Source organism: Panthera onca, chromosome A1 (genome assembly GCF_046562875.1).
Source record: "Panthera onca isolate mPanOnc1 chromosome A1, mPanOnc1 haplotype 2, whole genome shotgun sequence".
Classification (NCBI taxonomy): Eukaryota; Metazoa; Chordata; class Mammalia; order Carnivora; family Felidae; genus Panthera; species Panthera onca.
Genome location: NC_138339.1, coordinates 121120118 through 121146582, shown reverse-complemented (window position 1 = coordinate 121146582; position 26465 = coordinate 121120118). Strand labels below are relative to the sequence as shown.

General features: G+C 44.9%; 1 long non-coding RNA gene across 1 annotated transcript in view; it reads left to right on the top strand.

Annotated features, from left to right (window-relative positions):
* The window catches only part of LOC132681423 (uncharacterized), a 339118-nt gene that overhangs the window by 97938 nt on the left and 214715 nt on the right, over positions 1-26465 (top strand). The window contains exon 3 of the long non-coding RNA XR_013556851.2: positions 22685-22772. This is a non-coding gene — a long non-coding RNA (uncharacterized LOC132681423). The remainder of the gene's footprint in view (positions 1-22684; positions 22773-26465) is intronic.

Here is a 26465-nt window from a genome sequence, read left to right as displayed (position 1 = left end):
TGTGTGGGGAGAATTAGATGCTCCTGCATTGTTACTTGGGTTGCTGGTGGCAAGGGAGCGTTACATGGAAAGACCCATGGTCCACTACTTCTCTCTCCTGGCTCTAGCTCTTATTCTTAGGGCCCGTTTTTGACCTTGAACTAAGGTATTAGCAAGATAGCCTGTTGGTTGTGACTGGTGCAGCCTTGGACCATCTTTCACTTCCTGGGGGCAGCTTCCTCGACCATGCCATCAGAGATGCTTCTCCGTCCTCATTCCTTCTCCATTCCCCCCCCCCCCCCCCCAGTTTATTTCCATCATAGGATTTTCCCTGACTCATGACGTTATGTGTGGTTTGTTTTCTTCCTTCCTAGACTGGAAGTTCCACGAGGTCAGAGACTTTGTATGGTCCTCTTTGGGGAGAGCGGAAAAGAAAACCCTGCAGAGGACCTTGGATATACTTTAAAAGTTGAGGATTTTAATCTGGTGACAAGTCTGATTTGGAGGTTGGAAACGATCAGACACAGGAGGGCAGCTCTCTCTCTGTATCAGTGGAGTTTGACTCTGTCATGAATGGATTCTCTTAATTTCACACGGAACTTTCCATGTGTGTGGCCTGTCCATCTCCAAGGAGAACACAAAGCCTTCTCACCCCACTCTAAGCCAAGGATGTGTTTCTCCTTGGTCAGCTGGTGGCCTCCCAGAGCCCACTGGCCCAGCTGTACCCGGCTTGTCTCCGGATGACCTCGATCACGGTGGGTTCAGAACAGTAGTAGAAATAATAGCAACCGACATTCATCTGTGGAGCTTTTCCTGTGTGCCGGTAGCTCACTAAGTGCTCTTAGTGCCCCCGTTTTATGGAGGAAGAAACAAACTGAGGTTTGCAGAACACAAGTTATTAGTCTAAAATCATACAAGTAGCAGGGCCAATGTGCAAACCATGCCATCTGTTTTGAAAAGCATCGGCTTCGCTGTTGTGGTGCTGAACCGTGGAAGACTTTACATCACTCAGGTTTGGTTTGAGATCTGTTGTGGGCAGGTAGAGAGAGGGAGAAGGGCAAGGAAATGCTGTAGATTTATCTTGCTAATTTTACCAGGGCTTGAGCTAATATTAAAGTCATTTTGAGCCCTCCACTGACAAAGGCGGAAGAGAGATCCCAGTTCGATATTAAATATTTGCAATGGAAAATTCACAAAGCCTTTCTGAATGGAAGATATTTCCGAGTCATTCCCCTGGGACTAATTCAGCCAGTTGTTCCTTATGCGGCATGCTTCCTGTGGTTGCTTCACTCTTCTCAGAAATGAACATTCCTGACTTTGAAGTCCTGGGGTTATGCTGGGCTAGCGGCTGAACTCTGCCTCGGTTTCCCTGGCAATGAGTGAATAGAGGGGACAGGGCTGTGTATTGCATTTAATTGCCCGAGTTAAAATTCTCTGATATGTGAAAATTACATTAAGGCCGGCGCCTTGGGTCACGGAGGTAGGATAATATCACAATCATAATAACCGTAGTAGCGGATGCTGCGTGAGGATTGCCGTGTGCCGTACTGAGTGCTCAGCACTTCACATGTCCTCGCTCTTTGAGTCCTAACAAATGCCCCGTAGTCAAGGTCCTATTAACCCTCTTTTATAGACTAAGGATCAGCATCACAGAGGTTAAGTTCTGGGCCCCGCTGGCACGAGGCAGAGTCGAGACAAGAAGCCAGGACGGCTTGACTCAGAGCTTCCATGCTGTCACTCATGATGCTGTGTGCCACAGAACTTCGAAGTGGTCGATGGAGGAGCTAGAGATCATTCCAGACACCTGGCTATGGTGGGCCAGAATTGCCAGCACTGAGGGTGGAGGATGTCCATGTCTGCTTTGGCTGCCCTGTCACCTGCTGCATTCCTGGTGATCTCGGTCTGCTATACATCCAAGCAGGCGAGGAACCAGAGTGGCTGCTCATTTTCAGTTTGGAGACACGCACCGTGAGCCCTTCAGGGGAGAAAGCCCTGGAGTGTGGGAAGTAGCAGTGTCCTTTCCTTCCTCACGGCCATGTCGCCTGAATTAGCGGGAGCTCCGGTTTCCGAAGAGGTAACCTCCGGGAGGGAAACTCAAGGAGGACAGGGACTTTGTGAATGTTGTTCGGTGCTGTGTTCCCAGGACTCAGAATAGCACCTGGCACGCTGTGAGGTGTGTTACACATTTGCTGAATCTTCACTCCTACCTGGCCCCCTGCTTCTGCTGTCGACCTCTGCTGTATGTCTCCCCTTCAGCTAGAGCTTCTCATATGCTTTTGCACAAAATGCCGTTCCGTCTGCATAACGTGGTGTTCCCTACTTTTTGCCTGCTGAATTCCTTCTCCTACTCGGGTCTCAGCTTCAATGTCACCCCTTTTGATGGGCTTTCCCAGATCTCCATGTAGCCCTGCCCCCACGGCCACATGGTGTCCCTTTGCTCAACGCTCTCTAACACCCTGTACTCTTTCTTTAAGGTATGTGTCCCAGTCTATACTTATACATAAATGAGTGGAACCGTTCAGTGTCTGACCTCTTAGTAAACTCTTAGCTCCACAAGGGCAGAGAACCTGTCTGTTTTGTTCATTCTTGTAACTCCCTGGGTTTAGCGGGTGGTCGCTAACATTTGTGAATGAATGAGTGTGTTCTTTGCTCTCCCCACTGGTAGCAGATTCCTCCAGAGTGATAGGTTCCAGTGTAGTTAATATTTATAACTGGATGAAGAGTTTTCTCCCCACCCTGACCTTCACAACCACAGCATTAGCATAACTCAGACTCACTGCATCACTGAAGGGAGTGGTTTATTTTCCCTTTGGATTTGAGGACACTCGGCTCACGGAAAGCTCTTGTCTGCCTTCACCATAGTTACCTGTCCCCATGCCAGAGGGTCATGGCTACTTCCTGAATATCTTAGGGTTCTTGAGAGTCAAACAGAAAGAGTCTTAGTTCTCAACCATCTATTTTATGGGCAAGGGGAAGAAAGGCACGTCTGTGGACCCACCTGTCTGTCTGTCTCTCTCTCTCCCATTCCTTTCCCTGCCTCATGGTATCATGTTGGCATTGAAATGAATGAATCATTCACTAGGGAAAATAGGAAAAGTTGGGAAAAATCAAAACCAATGATACTTTCCATCAAGGAAAAGCTGGGTTACTGCAGTCTGGGGGTGAGCAGAGAGCTCTTGTGTCTGAGGCCAGAGCTGGAGGGAAGCCTCCGGATAAAACATTTTGCAGGCTGTGAACTGTCGCTGGGCTCCAGTACCCTTGACCTCTCTCACAGGTGGCCACTTTGAAGGGTAAGGCATACAGGAGAGACAAGAAATTCTGCTTGGGCCCTTCTGGTCTTTCTCTTTCCTTCATTCCCCTTTCTCGTTATTGACGAATGCAGCTTGGGCTTGTCCTCACTCAGCCCCTTCCTCATCACTGTTGGCTTTCGGCTCGCCCGCCTGACATCCTGTGGACGCTGCAGTTCAGACAAACAGCAAGATCATCAAAGAGAAGAGCATGAATGAAAAACTGCTTTATGACATGCCTTCAAAGTGTCTTTTTAGAAGTTCAAAGGATGTGGAGAGGAGGCAGGGGAATCAAAGACGATGGGGGAGAGCAATGAACTCTCCAAGGGATCGTTGGGTTTTTCATTGTATATTTTCTGTGACGCTTGTGATGTAAAAATCAAAAGTAATCTCAGCCCTCAAGGGCTCTGTGTGTGTGTGTGTGTGTGTGTGTGTGTGTGTGTGTACATCTGATGCAAAGAAGGAGAAAACTCACCTTGCTGGTGGACGGTTTTACCCTGGCCTTCTAAGTCCTATGTTAGCATCTGCATTTCCTGTTGGGATCTCGATTGAATATTTTGACCTGGGAAGGCTGTGTCCAGAGATGGAGCTTGAATGCTGCTTATGTGGTTCGATGGAGATGAATAATTTAGTCTCTGCAGAAATCCCCCGTTACCTTTTCCATTTAAAGACGAGCTAGAGTCTGGTTGTAGCAGTGGATGTGCAGAGCTCAGAAAAGATCTGGCGTAGATCATAGGATCCCAGAGCTTCCCTTCTGACAGATAGAACCAAGATTCCACTTGAGGCTGGAGCCGGACCTAATGGATACACTTGTAGGAGCACCACTGATGCTTTGATACTTTCAAATGCCTTGTGCCCAATAGACCCAGAATGTTTTGGCAACTAACATAGTACCTGGCCCATGGAGGATGCTTGAATGAAATGCATGAATGACGGAAAAAATGAACAGCTTTGTTTTGTAAGCCTAGAGAAGATTCTTTCACGGGAATGTTTCCTATTGTCCTTGGGCCGTTCAGGCCCAGTATACAAGGATAGTCCTGAGCATGAACTTTGAATTGCCGTTGGTCAAGTCTGCAAGGGATTTCAGCTGGAAGGGACAGATAGCCCAACTCAAACTGGATTGCGATAGAAGGAATTTTGTTGAATACAATTATTGAAAACTACAAAGGTAGATTTGACCCTGGCTTGATTGATAAAATGAAATGAATGTGTCCCTGTATAGTTCACACAGTACAACAACCCTAACACTTAATGTGATGGTGTTTGGAGGTGGGGCCTTTGGGACATGATTACGTCATGAGGGTGAAGCCCTCCTGAGTGGGATTAGTACTGTTACCAAGGAGGCCCCAGGGGACTCCCTGGTGCCTTCTGCCCTGGGAGGACACAGCGAGAAGATAGCCGGCAGACCAGGAAGTGCTTACCAGACACAGAATTTACCAGCACCTTGCTCTTGGACTCTCCAGCCTTCAGAGCTGTGAGAAGTAAATGTCTGTTAGTTACATGCTACTAAGTCTGTGGTATTTTTGTTACAGCAGCCCAAATGGACTAAGGCAGCTGATTGAAGGGCTCTGACAACGTCCTTAGGACTCTGTTTTACCCTCTTCATCTCTCACCTCTGCTTTGTGTGTGTTAGCTCTCTGCTTTCCCCCAGCCTCTCCCCGAGGGTGCCAGGCCCCAGGAAGTATTGTTTCACAGCTAAAAATATAGTCTCTGGAGCCAGAAGCACGCTTAATTTGAATCCCCAATCTGTAGCTTAATAGTTTGTTCAACCTTAGACTTGTTTCTTTTTTTTTTTTTTTTTAATGTTTATTTACTTTTGAGACAGAGAGAGACAGAGCAGATGCTTAACTGACTGAGCCACGCAGGCGCCCCAAGACTTGTTTCTTAACATCTCTGTGCCTCGTTGTCTATGTCTTTACATTGGCTATGATGATGGTGATGGTGATAGTCATAGCTAAAATATACTGAGCACTTGCATGTGCCTGGTGTTCTAAAGACTGCACATAGATAAATTGACTAGTCTTTGCAACAACCTATGAGGTAGGTACTATTTTGGTCCCATGATACAGATGAGGAAACTGAGGTATAGGAAGTTTAAATAACTTGCCAGAATTCAAATGCCATCTCATATAATAAATAGAACTGGCAACTCCTGGGACTCATGTGGGAATTAAATGAGATAATAATTGTGTGTGTGTGTACACACACTCACACACACACATATACACACGTGCTTAGTAAGTCCTTGGCACATAGGATTTAAAAACTTAAAAAAGAAAAACAGCGGCCAGCAACTTTTGGTCTCTATGCTATGCTCTTAGTAACCTCAGCAGAGAATGATTGTCTCTTCTAAGAGTGCCACAAAACTCTCAGAACTGGGTCTTGTTGACTCTTTTGGGGTCACATATCCACTGTTGAACCAGCTGTTATGGCCAAGAGATTGCGATGTTCTGACAAGCGAAGCTGGTTCATACATGCCTCCCCTCGGACTGAGGGTGGAGTCAGGACTACCTGGATCACATCATCTGAAAAGTGAAGGAGAGTTGTTTCTTCAGATCAGAATAGTAGGGTTACTCGCAGCGGATAGAGAAACTACACACAGTGTCCACACTGGCAATAGAGGCTGGATTTCTTTGGGAGAAGAGTGTTGTGGCTGATAAACGAAATGAGAAGGTGGTCTGAGACTCCCTCCCCCCCAAGTCCTGTTGAATCCTTTAGCATGGAGTAGTAAGGGAAGAGGGATGAATAGGCTTGGAAAGAATCACCATTTTATTTACTTATTTATTTATTTAGAGAGTTCGAGTCGGGGAGGGGCAGAAAGAGGGAGAGAGAGAATCCCAAGCAGGCTCCACACTGTCAGCATAGAGCCCAACGTGGGACTCGATTTCACAAATTGTGAGATCATGACCTGGGCTGAAATCGAGAGTCAGATGCTTAACTGGCTGAGCTACCCAAGCACTCCAAGAGTCACCATTTTTAAGGCTCAACTCACTGTATTGTTTAGGGCAGCACTCAGAGAGGTTAAGTCAGGAAGTCAAGTGCTAGTTCATCTGGATCTACAGGAAGGTAAATAGGACATAATTACCCAGATGGCATGTGGGCAGGCCTTGAGGCCACCTTGTGAGAAGTGCTGGGCAAGCATTCGCAACCACTAATGATGCCCCTTAAGGCCCTGGTGCTGCTTAGAGATGGCGCCACCAGCCATTCCCAAGGTCCCATTCCCATGGTCCTGGGTGAGTCAGGCCATGCTGTTGCAGCAGGGCCCCTGCCTGATTCACCCAGTCCCACTTCCTCTACTTCCTGGTGGTCCCCACCCACACAACCACCACACCCAGGTTAGCCCTGACCAGTGGGACCAAAATTAGCATCTGAGGCAAAAATGGGAATCTTGGGCCAAGGTCTTGTGGGTGGTAGATGAATTACAAAGGGGCCCAGAGGCACAGATACCAGTTTACCAGTTTATGTTTAGGTCTCGACCATGTTCCACTTACTGGGCCATCTCTTGTTGGAGGAGACCTAAAAACATTTCCTTGAGTGGCCAAGTCTGAGGAGCTAACTTCAGTCAACCATCTCAGGGTTAGCCTGGCAACGTGAGTATGTAGTGGGGACCATCGCCATAAAAATAACTTGATGATAGAAACTCAGCTCTTTGTCACAACTGTTTATCATATGTGTATATGGGTCTAGACAATTTTGTGTATTATTGGCCATGCTGGTTCTTCCAAAGACTCCTACCCTGCATTCTTCTGTGCATTGATGGCCTTGCTTAAGACTTCATTGAAGAATGAGACCGTCAACTTGACAACCCTCCTTCTCCCTCTGTTCTTCCCTGAGGCTCCAGAACCGCCTCCTTCTGCAAACTGTGGGTATCTTATCCACAATTTTTTCCTTCTATCTCTCCCTGCTATATTATTGATTTATCTTTTCTGATTCCTTTCTTTAAACCTATGTTGAAATGACTCATTCTGCAAATAAGCACCTTCCCTCACTCTCCACAATGCCTGTAGCTATACTCTTTCTACCAAATGTCTTGAAAGAGAAGTTTGTTTATTATCCCCACTTCTCAACAGCCGTTACAATCTGTTTCCATTTCTTTCTTTTTTTTTTTTAAAATTTTTAAACGTTTATTTATTTTTGAGACAGAGAGAGACAGAGCATGAACGGGGGAGGGGCAGAGAGAGAGGGAGACACAGAATTGGAAGCAGGCTCCAGGCTCTGAGCCATCAGCCCAGAGCCCGACGCGGGGCTCGAACTCACGGACCGTGAGATCGTGACCTGAGCTGAAGTCTGACGCTTAACCGACTGAGCCACCCAGGCGCCCCAATCTGTTTCCATTTCTACCACATCACTGAAATTGCCCTTCTAGGCTTACAACAACTTGAAGCCCTCCAAATGTTTTAAATAGTTCATCCCTATCAGTTAAAAAAAGAAATTGAATATGTGTCTCAAGGTATGAATATTCATTTGTAAATTACAGACATGTTAGTATGTAAATATATACACTTACATAAAACATAAATCAATACAAATGATGATTTAAATGAAGAAGGTCAAATATTTTCCCTAAGACGACAGTCTCCTGCATGTTTGGGTCTCATTATGGATCCAATATATTTCATTTCATTTTGTTGACAATTTTATTGAGATATAATACAATGAAATCAGTTTTAAATGTACACATCACAAAAATTCAATGAGTTTAGACAGTTGTATAAAGTCTTACAACCACTACCCCAGTCATAATATAAAACATTTATATCATCTCAGAAAGATTACCCATTCCTCTTTGTTAATCCTTTACCCCTGGCAACCAGTGGCCTGCTTTTTTTTTTTTTTTTTTTTTTAACGTTTATTTATTTTTGAGGGAGAGAGAGAGAGAGAGAGAGAGAATGAGTGAGGGAAGGGCAGAGAGAGAGGGAGACACGGCATCTAAAGTAGACTCCAGGCTCCAAGCGGTCAGCACAGAGCCCAACGTGCGGCTCGAACCCATGAACTGTGAGATCATGACCTGAGCCAAAGTTGGATGCTTAACCAACTGATCCACCCAGGCACCCCAAGATTTTATTTTTTATTTTTATTTTTATTTAAAAAAAATTTTTTTTTTTTAACGTTTATTTATTTTTGAGACAGAGAGAGACAGAGCATGAACGGGGGAGAGTCAGAGAGAGAGGGAGACACAGAATCTGAAACAGGCTCCAGGCTCTGAGCTATCAGCACAGAGCCCGACGCGGGGCTCGAACTCAGGGAGTGCAAGATCATGACCTGAGCCGAAGTCGGCTGCTCAACCGACTGAGCCACCCAGGCGCCCCCAAGATTTTATTTTTTAAAGTAATCTCTGTGTTCAATGTTGGGCTTGAACCCAGAACCCCAAATTCAAGAGTTGTATGCTCTACCAACCGAGCCAGCTAGGCACCCGTAAATATATGTTTAATCTGCCATCTTGCTATTTGTTTTTATTTGTTCCATTTTTTTGTTGTTGTGTTTTTGGTCTTTCTGCATTTTTTTGGACTAAGTGTATATTTTATGATTTTTCATCAACCTTATGGAGGTGTAATTTACATACCATAAAATTAACCATTTCAGGTATACAGTTGAGTGATTTTTAGTAAATTTAGAGTAGTGCATCCCTCACCACAATCTAGTTTTAGAGTATTTCTGACACCGCAGAGGGATCCTTTGTGCCCATTTGCAGTAAATATAATTCCTTTTTTAAAAAAAAATTTTTAATGTTTATTTACTTTTGACAGAGACAGAGCATGAGCCGGGGAGGGGCAGAGAGAGAGGGAGACACAGAATCTGAAGCAGGCTCCAGGCCTTGAGCTGTCAGCACAGAGCCCGACGCGGGGCTCGAACTCACGGACCATGAGATCATGACCTGAGCCGAAGTCGGATGCTCAACCGACTGAGCCACCCAGGCACCCCCCCCCCTTTTTTTTTAAATCTCCTTTAGTGGTTTAATCAGCTGTATCTCTTTTAATTTTCTGAGAAGTACCTGTAGGGTTTACTGTATACACCTTTAACTACATCTTTTCCCTCCTTTTGTTACTGTTAGTCATTTGTTTCTCTCTGTGACATGAACCCCTCAAAGCATTCTTGCTATTTGTCTTTTGAAAAGTCACTTCTCTTTTAAGGAGATTTTTTTAAAGTTTTAATTTAAATTCCAACCAGTTAACATACAGTGTAACATTAGTTTCAGGTGTACGATATAGTGATTCGACAATTCCATACATCGGGATGCCTGACTGGCTCAGTCACTTAAGTGTCCAACTCTTGGTTTCGGCTCAGGTTTGATCTCACTGTTTTGTGAGTTTGAGCCCCTCTTCAGGTTCTGCTGGCGGTGTGGAGCCCCCTTGGGATTCTCTCTCTCTCTCTCTCTCTCTCTCTCTGCCCCTCCCCTACTTGCACTCTCTCTCAAAGTATGTAAATAAACTTTAAAAAAAGTTCCATACCTCACCTCGCGCTCATCACAAGTGCAGTCCTTAATCCTATCACCTATTTCAGCCATGCCCCACCCACCTCCCCTATGGGAGAACCAACAGTTTGTTCTCTGTAGTTAAGAATCTATCTTTTGGTTTGTCTCTCTCTCTCTCTCTTTTTTTCCCTTTGCTCATTTGATTTGTTTTCAAAATTCTGCCTATGAGAGATTTTTAAAGTAAGAAAAAAGTGTATTTACCCACATTCTTTTTATGCCTGGTGTCCTCCATTCCTTTGTGTAGACCTCACATTACCCTTTCCTATCATCAGCCTTCAGTCTGAAAGACTTCCTTTAACATTTCTCATGGTGGTGGTCTGTTTATGATGATTCTTTTCAATTCTGTGTTCAAAAATGCCTTTACTTCACCTTTGCTTTTGCGAAAATACTTTTGCTGGGTATACAGTTCTGGGTTTAGAGTTTTGTTTTCTTTTAGCACTTTAGAGGCTGGGTTGCATTGGTTTTGACACAAAGTCCTCCATCAGTCTTTATTCCTCTTTGTCTTTTTCCCCTGACTATTAAATTTTTTTTCTTTTTGTCACTAGCTACAAACACTGTGGTTATGCTATGCCTTGGTATAATCTCTGTGTTTCTTCTGTTTGAGATTTGCTGCGTTTATTGCATCTGTAGGTTTATAGATTTCATCCAATTTGGAAATCTTTCAGCTTTTATTTCTTCAAATATATATATATATGTGTGTGTGTGTATATATATATATATATATATATATATATATATATATATATTTTTTTTTTTTTTTTTTTTTTTTTATATTATTATTTTATATTACTGCTAGGCTCTGTTCCCAACATGGGGCTTGAACTCATGACCCTGAGATCAAGAGTTGCATGTTCCACTGACTGAGCCAGCCAGGAACCCCTCTGCAAATACATTTTTATGCCCCTACTCCTGACTTATTTTTTCTTGGACTCCAATGACAAATGTATTTGCCTGCTTTATGTTATTTGACAGCTCACTGATGCTCTGTTCATTTTTTTCCAGTGGTTTTTTTTTTTTTTTTTTTTTTTTTCCCCTGTCCGTGTTTCACTTTGGCTGGTTTCTATTGCTATGTCTTTAAATTCATGATTTTATTCCCTGCAATGTCTAATGTATTCCTTAATTCCATCCAGTTTATTTTACATCTCAGACATTGTATTTTTAGTCTCTAGAAATCAGACTTACAACTTTTCCTGTCTTTCATGTTTCTCCTTAACATGTTCATGCTTTCCTTTAACTTTCTGGAACTTACATAGTTAGAGTACTGTTTTAATATTTTTGTATGCTCTTTCTTTCTTTCTTTCTTTCTTTCTTTCTTTCTTTCTTTCCTTCTTTCTTTCCTTCTTTCCTTCTTTCTTTTTTTAATGTTTACTTGTTTATTTTGAGAGCAAAAGAGAGGCAGTGTGAGAGAGAGAGAATCCCAAGTAGGCTCCGTGCTGTCAGCACAGAGGCCAACGCAGGGCTCGATCCCACAACCCATGAGATCATGACCTGAGCTGAAATTGAAAACTGGGCACTCAACCGACTGAGCCCCCCAGGTGCTCCTATATGCTTTTACTCTATCACCTGTGACTTTTCTGGGTCTACTCCTCGTGATTAATTTTTTTCCCTTTGTCATTATGAGGTATATTTTCACTTCTTTGCATGACTAGTCATTTTTTATTTGATTCCAGATACTGTGCATGTAACAGTGTTGAGTGTTGGAGTTCTTTGTGTTCCTGTAAATATTGTTGGGCTTTGTTGCTCTGGAATGCAGTTCAGGTCCTTGGAATTAGTTTGATTCTTTTGAGGCTTGTTTATCAGCTTTGTTCAGGTGAGTCCAGGAGACTTGCTTTAGTGTAAGCCAGGGGCTGGCAAACTGTGGCCCACAGGCCAGCTGCCTGTTTGGGGAAATAAAATTTTATTGGAACACAGCCACACACGTTTGTTTACGTATTGTCGGTGGCTGCTTTTGTGTTCTAGCTGCAGCACTGAGTAGTTGTGGCAGAGGCTGTAAGCCCTACAAACCCAAGCTATTCAGTGTCAGATCCTTTGAGAAAGAGTTGGCTAATATCTATTTTTAGCTAATTTGGGCTCATTATTGAAGCAGTACCCATGCTCCTGAGGACCTTCCTGATGTTCCATGTATTGGGATGTCTTTCCAGTTTCCCTGGTTGGATGATCGGCTACTCTTGGCCCTGTATGAGCTCCTGGGGTTATTCCACCTCCCTCGTTGTCACTCCCTGCGTCGTGGTCTGGAAACTCTGAGCAGTAACCTGTGGCACTCTTAGGGTTTACCTCGCTTGCTTACCTTCCTTTAAAGGATCATCATCTTGTGCTGTCTGTTGTCCAATGTCTTCCAATGTCTTTTTTTTTTTTTTTTAATGTTTATTTTTGAGAGAAAGAGAGAGCATGAGCAGGGGAGGAACAGAGAGAGAGGGAGACACAGAATCCAAAGCAGGCTCCAGGCTCTTAGCTGTCAGCACAGAGTCCGACATGGGGCTCGAACTCATGAACTGTGAGATCATGACCTGAGCCAAAGTCGGACACTTAACCGACTAAGCCACCCAGGTGCCCCTGTTGTCCAGTGTCTTAAATGTCTCATAAATTTTGTGTGTTTTTCTGGTTGCCTAAGGTAGGATATTAAGTTTGTCTCTCTTGTTCCATCATGGCCAGAAGCTGTCATCCATTAACTTTTTCAACTTTTCTCCCCCGATTACATAAGTAATGTGTTTCTAGCCTGCTAGTTTCCCTGAAGTACTGCCTCTGACTTGCCCATCCTGACTTTTTATAATTATTATACTTTTTCCACAATAATTTCTCCTCCTCCTCCTCTTCCTCCCCCTGCAACTCCTTCTTTTCTTCCTCTTCCTCCCCCTCCCCCTCCCCCTCCTCCCCTTTGTCCCCCTCCTCCTTCATCTTTTTTTGGTATTTTCTTTTTAAATTAATTTTGAGACAGAGAGAGAAAGCATGCATGCATGATCAGGGGAGGGGCAGGAGGGGGGAGGGGCAGAGAGAGAGGGAGAGAGAGAATCCTAAGCAGGCCCCTCATTGTCAGCACAGAGCGCCACACAGGGCTTGAAACCCACGGACCATGAGATCATGACCTGAGTCGAAATCAAGAGCCAAACACTCAACCAACTGAGCCACCCACGTGCCCCCACAATAGTATCTTCTTCATCTGTGGTCTGTTTCTTCTGCTTTTCTTTGCTGGCTCTCCCTCTTTCTCCTGCCTTAAAGATTAGGGTAGCTGGTAGTGCTCATTTTCTCCATCTTCCCGCAACTTTAGCCACTATCTGGATGGGGAGGCAATAAATACTTAGGGATCCAAAGTACAGCTTGGAGTTGTTCAGGCCTGGATAGAAAACTCAGTTTGACCATTTATTTGAATGTGTGGAAACTCAAGAATTATAAGAATAATTTCTTTTTTTTTTTAATGTTTATTTATTTATTTAAATTTTATTTCTTTTAATGTTTATTTATTTTTGACAGAGAGAGAGACAGAGCATGAGCAGGCAAGGGGCAGAGAGAGAGGGAGCCACAGAATCCGAAGCAGGCTCCAGGCTCCGAGCTGTCAGCACAGAGCCCGACACGAGGCTCGAACTCACAGACCGCGAGATCATGACCTGAGCCAAAGTCAGATGCTCAACCGACTGAGCTACCCAGGCGCCCCATGTTTTTTTTTTATTTTTGAGAGAGAGAGAGCGTGAGTGGTGAAAGGGGAGAGAAAGAGGGACAGAGGATCTGATGTGGGCTCTGTGCTGACAGCAGCGAGCTCGATGTGGGGCTTCAACTAATGAACCCAACTGTGAGATCATGACCTGAGCCAAAGTCAGATGCTCAACCAACTGAGCTACCCAGGCACCCCAATAAGAAAAATTTCCAAAATTTTTGGGGGGTCCTCTTAGTATTTATCTGGTGTTGTGCTAAGTACTTGATACATATCGTCTTTAGTCCTCCACAACAGTACTATGAGGCAGATATTTTTGTTACACCCATTTTATAAAGGTGGAAACTGAGGTTACAAGAACGTAAGCCACTTTTCCCTATTAGACAAGTCAGATTTAGGGCCCAGGTCAGGCTGACCAGACTAGACTGACCAGCTGCCCTGTTTTCCCTGAGATTTTTCTTGTGTTAGCACTGAAAGTCCTGCTTACTAGGAAACCCCTCAGTCCTGGGCAAACCAGCCCTGTTGGCCTCTTCTGTCTACTCGCTTAGTACTTTATGCATAGTTTATGTATTTATTTATTTATTTATTTATTTATTTATTTATTTTTAACGTTTATTTATTTTTGAGACAGAGAGAGACAAAGCATGAACGGGGGAGGGGCAGAGAGAGAGGGAGACACAGAATCGGAAGCAGGCTCCAGGCTCTGAGCCATCAACCCAAAGCCCGACGCGGGGCTCGAACTCAGGGACCGCGAGATCGTGACCTGAGCCGAAGTCGGACGCTCAACCGACTGAGCCACCCAGGCGCCCCACTTTATGCATAGTTTAAACTCTCAATGCAGGTTAACCATTTTATATGGTGCCTGACACACGGTAAGTGCTGAAAAGTAGGAGCTGTCAGTACTGGTCCTATTTCTAACCCTTCTGAATGTGTCATAGCTGATGTTTGTTATTCTGTTGTCTTCCCAACATCTGAGCAACAATGTTGTGTATAGGACATCTCCTGCTGTGTGAGGCAGGACCCATTTCATACTCCAGAGGAGGCCCGTGGCAGAGGCTTACCTCCAATCCCATCCCCATCCTGGCAGCTAGAGCACAGGCCTGTGGCCCAAGCCGGACCAGAAGCAGGGCCTGTGCAGAATCCCTCCTTGTGCAGGTGGTCGTGGTGGACACATCCAGGCTTCTTGGGGGCGGCAGCCGTGTTCTAGAAGCAGAAGGCTGGGGCAGAGAGTGAATTTGGTGCTGCTCCTGGCTGCACAGGTGTTGACCATGGTTCTCTGGCTGGTAGAGAAAATCTGTGAATTGTCAGATTCCCTTTAGTGAGTTCCTTATCTGCTTGAGTTTGCCAGACTTGCTTTCTTCTCTCTGCAACTGAGAATGCGGATTGATATATATACCATCTGGATGTTGTGGGCACTTCAGACTTAATGGGTCCCAAAAAGGACTCATTACCTTCCTTCAGATGCCTACATCATCTTACTCTGAATCTCAAACACTGTTCCTCACTATTTACTAGAGTTGTGTAATTTCAAGCCAGAGAGTCCTTTTTAATTTCCTTTTCCTGTACTCCCAGCCCTGTGGCGTTTACCAAACAAGGGTCTGCCTCCTCTGGTGTTGCTCACAGGCTTCTCTGCCACTCCCTTCCCCAGGTTCTGTTGTGTTTTGCCTTGATCACAGACAGCCTCAGATCCCATCTTTTTTCCTGCTGTTCTCCGGGCAGAAAGCAGAGGACGGCCAACGCACTTTCTAAGGCCTGAAATGAGGGCAAAGCAGAAGAGAAACGGAGGTAGATGAAGGCAGATCCAAACCCATGAAATTCATGCCTTGGTTGGGAGAGAAAAGAAACTTGTTTTAAAGGTTTGAAGGGAGAAAGATTACAAAATGCCATTGATCCTCATTATTCATAGATTCTATAGTTATAATTTTGCCTACTTGCTAAAATTTATTTATAACCTGAAAATCGGTACCGGTGATGCTTTTGTGGTCCTTTGTGGACGTGCTCAGAGTGGCACAAGTTTGAGTCCCACGACGTGTACTTTCCTAGCTGAAGTGGATGAAAGTGACACTCTGCCTTGTAGTTTGAGCCCTTATACTGTAAGCAAGCGTCTTTTTCACTGTCTGTTTTGTGCCACATTTTTTTGTGCTCTTTGTTGGTGATTTTCCTATTTGAAATAGCCCCCAGGCAGAGTGCTGTAGTGCTGTCTAGCGTTCTGAAGTGCAAGAAGGCTATGATGTGCCTTATGGAGAAAATACATATATCAGATAAGCTTCCTTCTGCCATCAGTTACAATGCCCCTAACCATGGGTTCAGTGTTCACGGATCAACAATACATATAAAATAGGATCTTTGAACAGAAATACACATAAAACAAGGTTAGTTAGGCATCGCTCAATTGATGAAAATGGTGCGACCAGAGGCTCACAGGAAGTTAACCCTGTATTTCCCCCTAGGAGCTGTGATTCAGTGTTTGCAAATTCAGTGTTTGTGGTGACTTTATAGAACAAAAGTCTGATGAGTAGTGACTCCCATTCAGCCTCTTGATCCTTAACAGTGCTTGATATGGCAAAGGGAAAGTGGCTTCACGGTACCCCCAAATAAGCCCTCCTGGGAAATGATTGTATCAGTAAAGATTCAACCAGAGAAGCAAAACCAGCAGGAGGTATCTAGTCTAAAAGATGTATTACAAGGAACTGACTTACATAATTTTGGAGGTTGGCTGAGTGAACCCAAAATCTATAGAGCAACCTATCAGGAAGAGAAGATCACAAGGCAGCTAGAACCCATGCACATGGCAGGAGCTGTTATCCACAAACAGTCAGGAAGAGAAATCCAGTGAAGGGAAAGCATTTGTATATCCAGAAGCTGTTGGGATCTCTTTTGTCAGGAAAAGCTCAGTGTCTTTTAAGGGCTCACCTGGTTAGGTTAGACCCACTGAAGATAATTTTCCTGGTTTCATGTCAACTGATGAGAGCCTTTATGGTCACATCTGTAAAATCCTTGCAGAGAAGCACCTATGTTAGTGTTTGATTTACTAACTGGTGGAAGGAGTCTGTATGCTATAAAATAGCTCTGCCCTCTTCTTTCCTTGTCATTTAGTCCAGCTGGGTTGACCCATCTGAAGACCATCACAATGAGGTATCAAATGTAGGGTTTCTTTCTTTCTTTAAAAAAAAAAATTTAATGTTTAGTTTTGAGAGAGAGAGAATGAATGAATGAGCGAGTGGGGGAGGGGCAGAGAGAGAGGGAGACACAGAATGTGAAACAGGCTCCAGGCTCTGAGCTGTCAGCACAGAGCCCAATGTGGGCCTTGAAGCTACCAGCTACAAGATCATGACCTGAGCCGAAGTCAGACGCTTAACTGACTGAGCCATCCAGGTGCCCCTCATAGGTAGGGTTTTGTTTTGTTTTTTTTTTTAAGTTTGTTTATTTTGAAAGAAAGAGACAGAGAGCCAGTGAGCGGGGGAGGGGCAGAGAGAGAAGGAGAAAGAAAATCCTAAGCAGGCTCTGCTCTGTGAGTGCAGAGCCCAATGTGGAGCTTGATCTCATGACCTGTGAGATCATGACCTGAGCTGAGATCAAGAGTTGGACATTCAACCAACTGAGCCACTCAGGCGCCCCTCAAATGTAGTTTTTACTGCAACTTACTTCTAGGAGTTAGATGGTTTTATTGGGCTATCTTCCAACCAATCCACATTTCATTTAACTCCTCCCTCTTTTCTAGGTGTAAGTATACATAGAGTCAGTACTTTGACCATCCTTATTTCACAAGTGGAGACGCTGAAGCACAGAGAAGTTAACTGACTCATTTAAATGATGGGGCCAGACGCTGTGCTCTTTTTTTTTTTTTTTTTTTTAAGTTTATTTATTTTGGGAGAGAGAGAGACACACACAGAGAGCATGAGTGGGAGAGGTGCAGAGAGAGAGAATCCCAAGCAGGTTCTATGCTTTTAGTGCTGAGCTGGACATGGGGCTCAACCTCACGAACCTTGAGATCATGACCTGAGCTGAAATCAAGAGTCAGCTGCTCAACCGACTGAGCCCCCACAGCACCCTTAGAGTCTGTGCTCTTAATCTTCCTCTTGTGCTAAGTCTCACTATGGCATTGCATGGAGTCATTTCTACTCTAGACTCCTGCGTGTTTAGGGAAGGCAGGGTCTCTACAAGGACCACATGGATCTGGTGGGCATTGGTTGTCTGGTAGCAGAGGGGGCATACTCTCTTGTTGGGGACATTAGTGTCCCTTGCAAGTGCCGGAACCTTAGACCTTAGTTCCAGAGTTCTGGTCCTTCTGGCCCTTCTCCTGGGGCATGTGTCATCCAGAGTCCTTTGAACCATCTTAACTCTCTGAGTCATACAGATTTCTCATTTGCCCCACACTTAGGCCTTATTATGCAGAAACTCTCTCAGATTTGTTTCCTGTGGCTTCAACTAAATCTCCTGGCCTGGGTTAGACCTTCCCACAGAAGGTTCCCACAGAACTTTTCTGTTAGACTCTGGGCCCCCTTCCCCCATTTATTCACTCATGCATCCAAGCCACCAACGAGTAAATGAGAATTTACTTCGTGCCAGGCACCTTTCAAGGTACTGGGGATACAGCTTTTAATAGGACAGACAAGCCCTCGGTGACTTCAAAATGATTACATTCCCAGGTCCCAGAAATAAAGGCCTGGGAGTAAGATTGCCTGCTGAACAGGAAAGCTGGATCCAGTGGGCCTTGCATACTGCCTTTCTTCCTTTTTTAGCAGATATTTATAAGTATGTGTGTTTTTCTTATATAGGTGAACACATTAAAACAGTTTTACATCATTAAAAGCCCCTCTTCATCATCCTCATCCCTTTTCTCCCTTCCCTACTCCTATTCTCTACCCCACAGGTGACCCTTATGCATTTATTGCATATCTTTCCAGATATTTCTTCCATGCATTTATAAACAAATGTGAATATATTGTGTTTGAAAGTACTTATGATTGTATACAATAGTTATTCCAGAAGTGCTTATTGGTGCACAGATGGATGAATGAATCCATTTTCACATGTGTTTCACCCTGGTTTCCTTGCTCCCCTCCCTGATTTCTGAACCCTTCCTGGTCAGAGGGGCTAGGCAGATGAGGGGAGCAAAGGCTCTGGATTCTTGGTTTCCCCTTGAACTACATTAACTGGGTGTGGACATAAGAGCTGGCTATCTGTGTTAACCAGTTCAACCTGCCACAACACAACACAACACCGCAGGGTGGGTGGCTTAAACAACAGCAATTTGTTTTTTTACGGTTCTGAAGGCTGGGCATTTTAAACCAAGGTGCTAGCATGATGGGTTTCTGGGGGGAGCTCTCCTCCTGGCTTACAGATACCACTTTCTGGTTGTGTCCTCACATGGTGGGGAGAGAAGAGATTGGGAGTTCGCTTTCTCTTCTCACAAGGCCATAGTCCTGTTGGATTAGGACCCTACTCTTAGGGTCTCACCTCACCTTTCTTACCTCCTAAAGACCCTGTCTCCAGGTAAAGTCACACTGGGATAGAGCTTCAACGTATGGATGTTGGGGGACCAATATTCGGTCCCTAGCACTGTCCATGATGTCTTTATGTGCCTCAGGGCCACCACGTACAGAGCTGGGCTGGTCTAGTGCTCCTGGTTCAGGGTTCTGCCCCCAGTGGGCATGCTATAAGATGTTTATTGACTCATGCATTTCTTAGAGTAGAACTACTTGCCCTGGGACCTGGGGGAAGCTGAGGGCCTCCCAATGGCTTCCATCCCTAGCATTCCATTTGAATGAGTGGAAATTTCAACCACCACTTTGTGAATGGTTCCAGATGTGCCTGCTGGGGGAGAGCAAGATGGCTTGCGGAGAGCGAGGTAGCTGGAAAGACAAGCTTAAAATTAAAGAGTTAAATTAAGTTCGGGGTGAGTGACAGCTGCCATCACCTAAGTGTTCAAGAAGGGGAACAGTACCATTGGGAGATGCCTCGGCCTGTTAAAAATGTGGGGCTAGCCCTGTGCCATGATGAAACATTGGCATGCTAAAGCCAACTAATTAACCTCATCCCTCAGCTCAGATCTTGGTCAGTTTTAAAGGCCCAGAGGACAGAGACAGATGCAAGAGAAGAAAATAGAGAGTCCACACAGGGTGACAGAGAAGAGAGGACAGTTCCCTGGGAGATTGAGGGCTAATTAGACTTTGGAAAGCGATTTCAAAGGAGAAACTGTCAAGTGCCCACAGAGAATCTGTCGTGGGGATTGTGAGTCACTGAGGATGGCTCTGAGACACATTTCTGTAGTGGTTCAGATGCTGGGATAAAAGACTAGGATGCAGGGTTTTAGGGGGATGGAGTGGATGACGTTTGTGGAAGAAATATTGGGGGGGAAATGAACTTCTGGCTTGATGTGGCAAGAATGCTTATAAGGCAAGCCAAATGAAGAGTGTTATTATTCAGAAACGAAACGTCTGCTTGATGTAGGAGAACCATGTGGCAAATGAAACTGCAAAGTAAGAGTGGCAGAAATAGAAGGGTTGCTCAAGGACCAGGACTGTGAAGCTGGTGACCTGCTGTCAGGGTGGGTCGACATGCATCAGCCCTGAATGTGGACTTGGGGACAGTTGTTCAGCCTGAGGTGGTCATACCTGGTAGCTGCACTGGGGAAAATCACCATGTATCATCTGGCGGTACAAGGAGAAACTACCAGAAGGGTTAAGAGCCTAGATCTTGTGATCGGGCGAGCTCTAGCACTTCCTCTAGGCAAGTTACAATCTCTCTAAGCCTCAGTTTCCTCACCCGGAAAGGTGGGTAAAATAATAGTACCTACATAATAGGGCTGTTGAAAGGACTAAATGAGGAAATGCCTGGAAGAGGCTGTAGTTCGTGGTAAATGCTTAACAAGTATTAGGTGTAATTGTACCAGTTAGGCAATACGGTTTGTGTCCTTACGATAAGGACGTTTTTGCTTCCCTTTGTCAAGTCAGAAAGAATAGACACGTGAAGAAGGAAATAAATAGAACACAGGTGCAGTCAGATGGATTTTGGCCCAAGTCATGTCAGATGGAGCAGAAGAGAGTGCTTCAGCTATGGTCGAAGTGTTTATCAAGTTAGGAGTGGGAATTGAGTAACATGAGTATGAGTGGATTGAAAGGGAGGAAAAGAAAGTGGATTTTACATTCTTGTTACCCCAACTATCACTAGCCTGGGTAAAGCACCCACTATGAACGTTGTGCCCCATTAGATGGGGGATTACGTGGAAATAGATGGACTGGCCCTTGCTCATGTGGTCTTCACAGGGCAAGTTGCCATCAGTAAGTGAGTGTAGCAGTGATGGAAGGATTAAACACCACACGCACGCAGGAGCGCTGCCCCAGCAGGGGCCTGATTCTGTCTCGGTGAAGACCCACCACGTGGGGGACTCTAAATATGTCTGACAGAATTTGAGTGTCCACTTCCTGTATTGCAGTGTTCTACGTGCTCTGTGAAATATGCAGCCCGATCTCCCGTTTTAGCCCCGCATTTGGGAGAAGATGAGTGGAGAGAACATAGAGGAGGCTTTAATGAACATTCCAGGAAAGAAAGGATGAGCCCAAATTGGGGGGAGGAGAGTGGGATAGAACAAGAGAAGAGTTCCAGTCCAAGATGGCAAGATAGGAAGACCCTGTGTGTCCAGGGACACACCAAATCTACACCTGTCTGTAGAACAATTCCTCCTGAAGGAGAAGTGGTAGCTTACTGAATCGCTTCTGCAGAACAAAAGATAGGCCACACAGAGGAGAACAGCAAGAGAGGCAGAGACTTGGTAATAAAGGGAACCCTACACCCCAGGCTATGAAGGATAGTACTGAGGGACCAGAGCGGTTTGTGGGCCCTGGGGCACAGAGAAAAAGCCTAGGTTTAAAAGGGCAACTAGAATATAAAGGAACCAACTCTAGAATTCTGCCAAATGGAACTCTGTCCCGGACAGAGGGCAAGTGTAACAGTTCGTGTTCCCCATACACCTTGACAAGATGGACAGGAGCAGAGGACAAATTGGTAATTGCCGAAGGGGAGAGGGGAGGAGGATGGAGGATGGGCAAAATGGGTGACGGGGAGTGGAAGGAGGTACATGCTTCCAGTTAGGGAATGAATAAGTCACGGGGATGAAAGGTACAGCGTAGGGAATAAGCTATGAGTGCTGTAATGGCGTTGTGGGGTGACAGATAGTAGCTACACTTGTAGCGAGCCTAGCATAACATGTAGAGGTGTCAGATCACTATATTGTATACCTAAAACTAACGTAACACTGTGTGTCAACTGTACTTCAACCAGGAAAAAAAAAAAAGATCCAGATACAAGGGATATTGTACTGATAGATAACATACGACTCAGTGAGTACGTGGAAGAAAGGGAAAGAACGCAAGGGCTTTGAACTTTAGTGACCATAAAGTCCTATGAGCAACAATGGGGGGGCACCAGAGGAACTTGGACCAGTGGCCATCACATTTTAGTGTTTGAGACCCACTAGAGAGCTTAATACTGCAGATTCCTACGGTATACCCACACCTACTGAATGTGAATTTCGGGGGTGGGCCAGAAATCTGCCTTTATAGCAGATACCCCTTGGGAAATGCTGGATTAGAGAAAACAAACATCTCAGCCCGGCCCTCCAGAAAGCTGGGGCTGAGGCAAGGGCTGTGGTACTAATACTTTATCGGGGAGGTGAAATCCCGAGATGGTGACAGTGATGTAGGAAAGCTGTAATAGGGTACGTTGATGTTTTTGTGTTGGCTACCATTTCAGAATAAGCCATGAAGAATCAAGCAGATCCCTCCACGTGTGGGTTTGCATGGAGGGATAACACCTCAGCATAGTTGGAGGGTGAAGGAAATGGGGGAATCTGGCTTTCTCCCCACACTGCCCTGACACCTGTTTTCCACTGGGAAAATTTACTCCAGCGGGAGCTCAGTTCCCTGCCTTTCAGGATTGTGTCTGTTGGCCCTTTGGTGACTTCTCTGGAAGCCAGTCCCCGTACTTCTGGTACACGAGTGGCAACCGGGGTGGGTGGGATGCTGACTTGGAAAGAAAGCAAGAAGGAAGCAGTTGAGGACATGTGAGAAGGCATGCAGATTTGTCCCTCAGTGGATGCAAGAAGTCAGGCTGGCAAAGGTTTCTAGTCCCCCACAGTGGGGGGACACAGTTCAGAAACTGGATATTAAAAGAAAGATTTGTAAGGAAATTATCTAAATAGAGTTATGTTCACACTGGTAATAAGAGCAAAAGCCTAGACTTTGTATCCATAAAGTAAATGTCTTTAAGTCCTTTTTTTATTTGCATTTCTTGTCCCAGGAAAACTTCCGGTAGAAGACACTGATGATGAAATGACACGTGTGAGCAGTTGCAGGGTGTTGCAAACAGGAGGCTCCATAAATTCAAGGTATCACCTGTTTAGTTTATACTCCTGAATTAACTTTCTGCCTTCCCAGTCCAGAGGTCTAATAAAAGGTTTCACTCGGGCTAGAGAGCAAATGTGTTTGTGAATCTCATCCAGAATCCCACAGCTTTTCCTCTAAAGACCTGTAAGTTCCTGAGACACTCTAAAAGGAGTATAAAAATAATAATTGTAATTCTTGAGTGCTGCCAGTGGTATACTGGGTTCCAGAGAGTAATAACCTTGTGTAACGCTTACGTGAAGCTTTCCATCTGTGTGTTGCCAGAACTTGGCTACCGTTACAACACTGGCAAATGGCATTAATCTGTCATAGAAACAGGAGAATTTAGTTGCAGGAGTTTAAATCACTGACCATGTCCTATAAGGAGCTGACAATAAATAGACAATCAGACTTATTTAACACTATCATCCTGAACCACTTAAAAATATTTCAGGGGGCTGTTGAGATATGATTCTGGGAAGAAACATCTCTTGATAGTGGTAAAGATGTTGATAACTCATTTGTGGAGAGTCAATATTAGTTGGCGTGTGTGCGTGTGTTCTGGGGGCAGGGTGTAAAAATTGGTAGCTGTTTTTAAACGCGGCTGATGGACTTGTGAGGGAAGGTGGTGGATGGGTGAGGGTTGGTCGATAACTCATGGTTTGAGGTAGAAGTTCAAGGATGGAGAAGCCAATGATCTGTGGGTAATTAAGTGCCTGTAGACAATGTAGGTTTGAAGTGACAAGTAAGAAAAAGGTGTTGAGCAACTAAAAGGGCAGAACAGGGAACAGGGAAGAAGAAGAAGTGAAAGGCAAAAAAGGAGAGAAGAAGGGAGGGAAAAATGGAGAGAGATTGAGACTGTGATTATTGTAGGAAGTGAACATAATCCATCAGCGAATTTAACGCAAGAGATATTTGCCACACAAAAGGAATCGTTATTGGTGACTGGATACGTAATATTCATTCAGAAGGGTTTTATCGAACGGTTACATACATGACATTGAGACACCAATGGGAAGAAGAGTTTGTCTCTTGTTTACTGTGTGACGTCTTTCTTCCCTAAGTCTTCAGACACATACCTGTTTAGAAAAAGAAAGTCAGCGGGGCACCTGGGTGGCTCAGTCGGTTGGGCATCCGACTTCGGCTTAGGTCATGATCTCACCGTCTGTGGGTTCGAGCCCCGCATTGGGCTCTGTGCTAACGGCTTGGAGCCCGGAGCCTGCTTAGGATTCTGTGTCTCCCTCTTGCTCTGCCCCTCCCCCACTCAAACTCTGTCTCTGTCTCTCTCAAAAATAAATAAATATTAAAAGAAAAGAAAAAGTCAGCAAAGATGGTTGAACAGAATGCTTTGTCCACAAGGTCTCTTCTAGCTCTAGAATTCTTTGATTCTGGGCCACGATCCCTGGGGCTCTATGGTGTCTGTAGCAAGTGTGTGCTTTGCAGGCTGGATCCCTATACGGTTGGACAGTTGTTGTTTTTACTTCCTGCCCCTCCATCTTATTTCTATTAGATAGGATTATTTCAGTTACAGATTGATAGAAAGTGTAACCAAAGGCAACTTAAACATAAAAGTAATTTATTGGCTCACAATACTGAGAAATCATGAGTGGATGCATTCAGGAGTGGCTTCATTCAGGACCTCAAATGCCATCACAGTGTTCCGATTTCCCTCTTTTTATCAGTTCTGCTTTCCCTGGATTGACTCCACTTTCACATCTATTCTTCCCCGTGGGATCACGATGACTGCCACAACTTCAGACTCATCACCTTTCAGTCCCAAACCTGGGTAGGGAACATGTCTACCCAACTGAGTTCCCATACACATCCTGGAAATCATGCTGATTGCACTGGTTTAGGTCTAATGCCCATCCTTGAACCAAACATTGTGGCCAAAGGGATTAAATTGTGCTGATTGGTTAGGAATGGGCCACATGCTCCTCCCTGCCAGAGCCTTGTGGTCTGGGGAGCTGGGGACAGTGTAACCGGGAGATGGGGGAATGCATTCTGGGTAGCCAAAAATTAATACTGGGCTACCCCAGGCTCAGTGAAACCTAGGAAGAGACCTGAGGTTCTGATCCAAAAAATCCAACAAGAAACGGCCATGGGGGTGGGGGTTGGGGGCAAGAAAGAATTCCAATCCACAGATGGCCCTGGGATTGAATGTGACATGTCCAGGGTGGCAGCTCACTGCCCCCTCAGATTGCCCTTTGTTCCTTGGGCTGACCAAGGATTTTGTATAACCCTGGTACATAGTTACTTTCAGGAGATTACAGGGGGAAAATACTCCACTTCCTGTTTAGGATTACACTCTTAACCCTCCTCTCCCACGCAGGCCATATGTTCATTCTAAGCCTCAGCATCCAGCCAGAAAAGCCCTTTGTGTTTTCTTGGCAAAACTAGAGCCCAGTAATTAAAGTCCATATGCAAAGCTGCTACCTCCAGCCCACACCAAGGTCTTTTAATTAGTATGTAATTGGTCAGAGAGGTAGTATCAAATAGCTCCCAGTCTGGCTGGCTGCAAATGCCGTGTTTGAAAAGTCCCAGACCAGAGAGGGATAATAATAAATACTTTAAGTCCCATCTGTTGGAATGATTTGTTTAAGGTATAAATTTCTGTTCTGTTACTATTTTTAACAATTCTGCTTATAGCGTTTCTTAAACTCTATAACAACTAGCAGCATACTCACTGGAGGTAGGAGTGTGAGTAAGTGAACCAGAAGAAGGCTTAGCAAATCTGTGTGTTGTTGTTGTTTTTTTTTTTCCCTCCTTTAAGGAAATTCATAACATGCAGTCGGGATAGGGAGGGAAAGAAGTGAGCTGGGCATTTGGTTTGAGTGGCTGGTCAGGAACTCTGGGGTTATGTCCTTTCACGAGAACAACTGTCAGGGAAGTCAGCCCATTAACAATCTGTGGTCTTTGAAGTGAGTAGTGCCCGGGTCTTTTAGCGTTGCCCCCAAAGCACCGTGTGAGTTTTTCTAAATACAGGTAGACAAGGGTCATCAACTGTGAAGAAGCAAAGGGAGCAAGAGGCAGGGAGGCTGACCTTTCATTGCCTTCTGGAAGCCATGTAGACTAGACTAGAGTAAAGCTGGAGTAATAATGATAATGGTGAATATTATTATTACTGGTAGTAATAATGATATCATATCATCATCATCATCATCATCATCATCATGGCAGCCAGCATTTTACTCTGTGCTCACTATGCACCCAGAACTGTGCTCAATATTTTACATGATTGGTCTCATCTGATCTTCACCCTGATCTGAGGTTGCTACTATTGTTCCCTCTGTTTTGTAGATGAGGAATCCAAGACTCTGATGGCTTGACTGACTTGCTGAAGGTCACCAGCTAGTAAGTGGCAGAGTCAGGGTTTGAACCCAAGTGGTCTGAGTCTAGAGCCTGGGCTTAGCATCACACTTGCTGTCTCCTCCCAAGCATCACTCACTGCCTTGGTTTTGCTTGAAGAGTATGTCAGGGAAGAAGGAAGACAGAAGGCAGATGGCTGAGCTTCTTCCTGGTTCTTTGTGTTCATTTAGCCTTTGGGGCAAATGTATAGTCGAAACTTGAGGTTTAGAAATGTAGGCGGCTGGGGTGCCTGGGTGGCTCAGTCCATTAAGCGCCCAGCTGCAGCACAGGTCATGATCTCACAGTTCATGGATTTGAGCCCTGCGTCGGGCTCTGTGCTGACACCCCCC